Source organism: Oncorhynchus mykiss, chromosome 9 (genome assembly GCF_013265735.2).
Source record: "Oncorhynchus mykiss isolate Arlee chromosome 9, USDA_OmykA_1.1, whole genome shotgun sequence".
Lineage (NCBI taxonomy): Eukaryota > Metazoa > Chordata > Actinopteri > Salmoniformes > Salmonidae > Oncorhynchus > Oncorhynchus mykiss.
The window spans coordinates 874,162-880,774 of record NC_048573.1 but is presented as its reverse complement, the minus strand read 5'-3'; positions in this window follow the sequence as shown (position 1 = coordinate 880,774).

Sequence of the window (6,613 nt, the reverse complement as noted above, 5' to 3'; positions counted from 1 at the left end):
CATCCCCTGGCACAGTGCTATATTAACCAGACCATCCCCTGGCACAGTGCTATATTAACCAGGCCATCTCCTGGCACAGTGCTATATTAACCAGACCATCCCCTGGCACAGTGCTATATTAACCAGACCATCCCCTGGTACAGTGCTATATTAACCAGACCATCTCCTGGCACAGTGTTATATTAACCAGACCATCCCCTGGCACAGTGCTATATTAACCAGACCATCCCCTGGCACAGTGCTATATTAACCAGGCCATCTCCTGGCACAGTGCTATATTAACCAGACCATCCCCTGGCACAGTGCTATATTAACCAGACCATCCCATGGCACAGTGCTATATTAACCAGACCATCCCCTGGTACAGTGCTATATTAACCAGACCATCTCCTGGTACAGTGCTATATTAACCAGACCATCCCCTGGCACAGTGCTATATTAACCAGACCATCCCCTGGCACAGTGCTATATTAACCAGACCATCCCCTGGCATGGCACAGTGCTATATTAACCAGACCATCCCCTGGCACAGTGCTATATTAACCAGACCATCCCCTGGCACAGTGCTATATTAACCAGACCATCCCCTGGCACAGTGCTATATTAACCAGACCATCCCCTGGTACAGTGCTATATTAACCAGACCATCCCCTGGCACAGTGCTATATTAACCAGACCATCTCCTGGCACAGTGCTATATTAACCAGACCATCCCCTGGTACAGTGCTATATTAACCAGACCATCCCCTGGCACAGTGCTATATTAACCAGACCATCCCCTGGCACAGTGCTATATTAACCAGACCATTCCCTGGCATGGCACAGTGTTATATTAACCAGACCATCCCCTGACACAGTGTTATATTAACCAGACCATTCCCTGGCATGGCACAGTGTTATATTAACCAGACCATCCCCTGACACAGTGTTATATTAACCAGACCATCCCATGGCACAGTGTTATATTAACCAGACCATCCCCTGACACAGTGTTATATTAACCAGACCATCCCCTGACACAGTGTTATATTAACCAGACCATCCCCTGGTACAGTGCTATATTAACCAGACCATCCCCTGACACAGTGTTATATTAACCAGACCATCCCCTGGTACAGTGCTATATTAACCAGACCATCCCCTGGTACAGTGCTATATTAACCAGACCATCCCCTGGTACAGTGATATATTAACCAGACCATCCCCTGGTACAGTGCTATATTAACCAGACCATCCCCTGGTACAGTGCTATATTAACCAGACCATCCCCTGGTACAGTGCTATATTAACCAGACCATCCCCTGGCACAGTGTTATATTAACCAGACCATCCCCTGGCACAGTGCTATATTAACCAGACCATCCCCTGGTACAGTGCTATATTAACCAGACCATCCCCTGGCACAGTGCTATATTAACCAGACCATCCCCTGGTACAGTGCTATATTAACCAGACCATCCCCTGACACAGTGCTATATTAACCAGACCATCCCCTGGCATGGTGCTATATTAACCAGACCATCCCCTGGTACAGTGCTATATTAACCAGACCATCCCCTGGTACAGTGATATATTAACCAGACCATCCCCTGGTACAGTGCTATATTATCCAGACCATCCCCTGGTACAGTGCTATATTAACCAGACCATCCCCTGGTACAGTGCTATATTAACCAGACCATCCCCCTGGTACAGTGCTATATTAACCAGACCATCCCCTGACACAGTGCTATATTAACCAGACCATCCCCTGGCACAGTGCTATATTAACCAGACCATCCCCTGGCACAGTGCTATATTAACCAGACCATCCCCTGACACAGTGTTATATTAACCAGACCATCCCCTGGTACAGAGCTATATTAACCAGACCATCCCCTGGCACAGTGCTATATTAACTAGACCATCCCCTGGTACAGTGCTATATTAACCAGACCATCCCCTGGCATGGCACAGTGCTATATTAACCAGACCATCCCCTGGTACAGTGTTATATTAACCAGACCATCCCCTGGCACAGTGCTATATTAACCAGACCATCCCCTGGTACAGTGCTATATTAACCAGACCATCCCCTGGTACAGTGCTATATTAACCAGACCATCCCCTGGCACAGTGCTATATTAACCAGACCATCCCCTGGCACAGTGCTATATTAACCAGACCATCCCCTGGTACAGTGCTATATTAACCAGACCATCCCCTGGCATGGTACAGTGCTATATTAACCAGACCATCCCCTGGCACAGTGCTATATTAACCAGACCATCCCCTGGTACAGTGCTATATTAACCAGACCATCCCCTGGCACAGTGCTATATTAACCAGACCATCCCCTGGTACAGTGTTATATTAACCAGACCATCCCCTGGCACAGTGCTATATTAACCAGACCATCCCCTGGCACAGTGCTATATTAACCAGACCATCCCCTGGTACAGTGTTATATTAACCAGACCATCCCCTGGTACAGTGCTATATTAACCAGACCATCCCCTGGCACAGTGCTATATTAACCAGACCATCCCCTGGCATGGCACAGTGCTATATTAACCAGACCATCCCCTGGCACAGTGCTATATTAACCAGACCATCCCCTGGCATGGCACAGTGCTATATTAACCAGACCATCCCCTGGCATGACACAGTGCTATATTAACCAGACCATCCCCTGGTACAGTGTTATATTAACCAGACCATCCCCTGGCACAGTGCTATATTAACCAGACCATCCCCTGGTACAGTGCTATATTAACCAGACCATCCCCTGGCACAGTGTTATATTAACCAGACCATCCCCTGGCACAGTGCTATATTAACCAGACCATCCCATGGCACAGTGCTATATTAACTAGACCATCCCCTGGCACAGTGCTATATTAACCAGACCATCCCCTGGCACAGTGCTATATTAACCAGGCCATCTCCTGGCACAGTGCTATATTAACCAGACCATCCCCTGGCACAGTGCTATATTAACCAGACCATCCCCTGGTACAGTGCTATATTAACCAGACCATCTCCTGGCACAGTGTTATATTAACCAGACCATCCCCTGGCACAGTGCTATATTAACCAGACCATCCCCTGGCACAGTGCTATATTAACCAGGCCATCTCCTGGCACAGTGCTATATTAACCAGACCATCCCCTGGCACAGTGCTATATTAACCAGACCATCCCCTGGTACAGTGCTATATTAACCAGACCATCCCCTGGCACAGTGCTATATTAACCAGACCATCTCCTGGCACAGTGCTATATTAACCAGACCATCCCCTGGTACAGTGCTATATTAACCAGACCATCCCCTGGCACAGTGCTATATTAACCAGACCATCCCCTGGCACAGTGCTATATTAACCAGACCATTCCCTGGCATGGCACAGTGTTATATTAACCAGACCATCCCCTGACACAGTGTTATATTAACCAGACCATTCCCTGGCATGGCACAGTGTTATATTAACCAGACCATCCCCTGACACAGTGTTATATTAACCAGACCATCCCATGGCACAGTGTTATATTAACCAGACCATCCCCTGACACAGTGTTATATTAACCAGACCATCCCCTGACACAGTGTTATATTAACCAGACCATCCCCTGGTACAGTGCTATATTAACCAGACCATCCCCTGACATGGTGCTATATTAACCAGACCATCCCCTGGTACAGTGCTATATTAACCAGACCATCCCCTGGCACAGTGTTATATTAACCAGACCATCCCCTGGTACAGTGCTATATTAACCAGACCATCCCCTGACACAGTGTTATATTAACCAGACCATCCCCTGACACAGTGTTATATTAACCAGACCATCCCCTGGTACAGTGCTATATTAACCAGACCATCCCCTGACACAGTGCTATATTAACCAGACCATCCCCTGGTACAGTGATATATTAACCAGACCATCCCCTGGTACAGTGCTATATTATCCAGACCATCCCCTGGTACAGTGCTATATTAACCAGACCATCCCCTGGTACAGTGCTATATTAACCAGACCATCCCCCTGGTACAGTGCTATATTAACCAGACCATCCCCTGACACAGTGCTATATTAACCAGACCATCCCCTGGCACAGTGCTATATTAACCAGACCATCCCCTGGCACAGTGCTATATTAACCAGACCATCCCCTGACACAGTGTTATATTAACCAGACCATCCCCTGGTACAGAGCTATATTAACCAGACCATCCCCTGGCACAGTGCTATATTAACTAGACCATCCCCTGGTACAGTGCTATATTAACCAGACCATCCCCTGGCATGGCACAGTGCTATATTAACCAGACCATCCCCTGGTACAGTGTTATATTAACCAGACCATCCCCTGGCACAGTGCTATATTAACCAGACCATCCCCTGGTACAGTGCTATATTAACCAGACCATCCCCTGGTACAGTGCTATATTAACCAGACCATCCCCTGGCACAGTGCTATATTAACCAGACCATCCCCTGGCACAGTGCTATATTAACCAGACCATCCCCTGGTACAGTGCTATATTAACCAGACCATCCCCTGGCATGGTACAGTGCTATATTAACCAGACCATCCCCTGACACAGTGCTATATTAACCAGACCATCCCCTGGTACAGTGTTATATTAACCAGACCATCCCCTGGCACAGTGCTATATTAACCAGACCATCTCCTGACACAGTGCTATATTAACCAGACCATCTCCTGACACAGTGCTATATTAACCAGACCATCCCCTGGTACAGTGTTATATTAACCAGACCATCCCCTGGTACAGTGCTATATTAACCAGACCATCCCCTGGCACAGTGCTATATTAACCATCCCCTGGCACAGTGCTATATTAACCAGACCATCCCCTGGCACAGTGCTATATTAACCAGACCATCCCCTGGCACAGTGCTATATTAACCAGACCATCCCCTGGCACAGTGCTATATTAACCAGACCATCCCCTGGTACAGTGCTATATTAACCAGACCATCCCCTGGCACAGTGCAACATTAACCAGACCATCCCCTGGTACAGTGCTATATTAACCAGACCATCCCCTGGTACAGTGCTATATTAACCAGACCATCCCCTGGCATGGTGCTATATTAACCAGACCATCCCTTGGCACAGTGCTATATTAACCAGACCATCCCCTGGCACAGTGTTATATTAACCAGACCATCCCCTGGCACAGTGCTATATTAACCAGACCATCCCCTGGCACAGTGTTATATTAACCAGACCATCCCCTGGCACAGTGCTATATTAACCAGACCATCCCCTGGTACAGTGCTATATTAACCAGACCATCCCCTGGCACAGTGCTATATTAACCAGACCATCCCCTGGCACAGTGTTATATTAACCAGACCATACCCTGGCACAGTGCTATATTAACCAGACCATCCCCTGGCACAGTGCTATATTAACCAGACAGTAGTGGTGCAGTCTGGGACAGTAATGGTGCAGTCTGGGACAGTAATGGTGCAGTCTGGGACAGTAATGGTGCAGTCTGGGACAGTAATGGTGCAGTCTGGGACAGCAGTGGTGCAGTCTGGGACAGTAATGGTGCAGTCTGGGACAGTAATGGTGCAGTCTGGGACAGTAATGGTGCAGTCTGGGACAGTAATGGTGCAGTCTGGGACAGTAATGGTGCAGTCTGGGACAGTAATGGTGCAGTCTGGGACAGTAATGGTGCAGTCTGGGACAGTAATGGTGCAGTCTGGGACAGTAGTGGTGCAGTCTGGGACAGTAATGGTGCAGTCTGGGACAGTAATGGTGAAGACAGTAATGGTGCAGTCTGGGACAAATTGGTGCAGTCTGGGACAGTAATGGTGCAGTCTGGGACAGTAATGGTGCAGTCTGGGACAGTAATGGAGCAGTCTGGGACAGTAATGGTGCAGTCTGGGACAGTAATGGTGCAGTCTGGGACAGTAATGGTGAAGACAGTAATGGTGCAGTCTGGGACAGTATTGGTGCAGTCTGGGACAGTAATGGTGCAGTCTGGGACAGGAATGGTGCAGTCTGGGACAGTAATGGTGCAGTCTGGGACAGTAATGGAGTAGTCTGGGACAGTAATGGTGCAGTCTGGGACAGTAATGGTGCAGTCTGGGACAGTAGTGGTGCAGTCTGGGACAGTAGTGGTGCAGTCTGGGACAGTAGTGGTGCAGTCTGGGACAGTAATGGTGCAGTCTGGGACAGTAATGGTGCAGTCTGGGACAGTAATGGTGCAGTCTGGGACAGTAATGGAGCAGTCTGGGACAGTAGTGGTGCAGTCTGGGACAGTAATGGTGCAGTCTGGGACAGTAATGGAGCAGTCTGGGACAGTAATGGTGCAGTCTGGGACAGTAGTGGTGCAGTCTGGGACAGTAATGGTGCAGTCTGGGACAGTAATGGTGCAGTCTGGGACAGTAGTGGTGCAGTCTGGGACAGTAGTGGTGCAGTCTGGGACAGTAATGGTGCAGTCTGGGTGCAGTCTGGGACAGTAATGGTGCAGTCTGGGACAGTAGTGGTGCAGTCTGGGACAGTAGTGGTGCAGTCTGGGACAGTAATGGTGCAGTCTGGGACAGTAGTGGTGCAGTCTGGGACAGTAATGGTGCAGTCCTACAGAGAGAA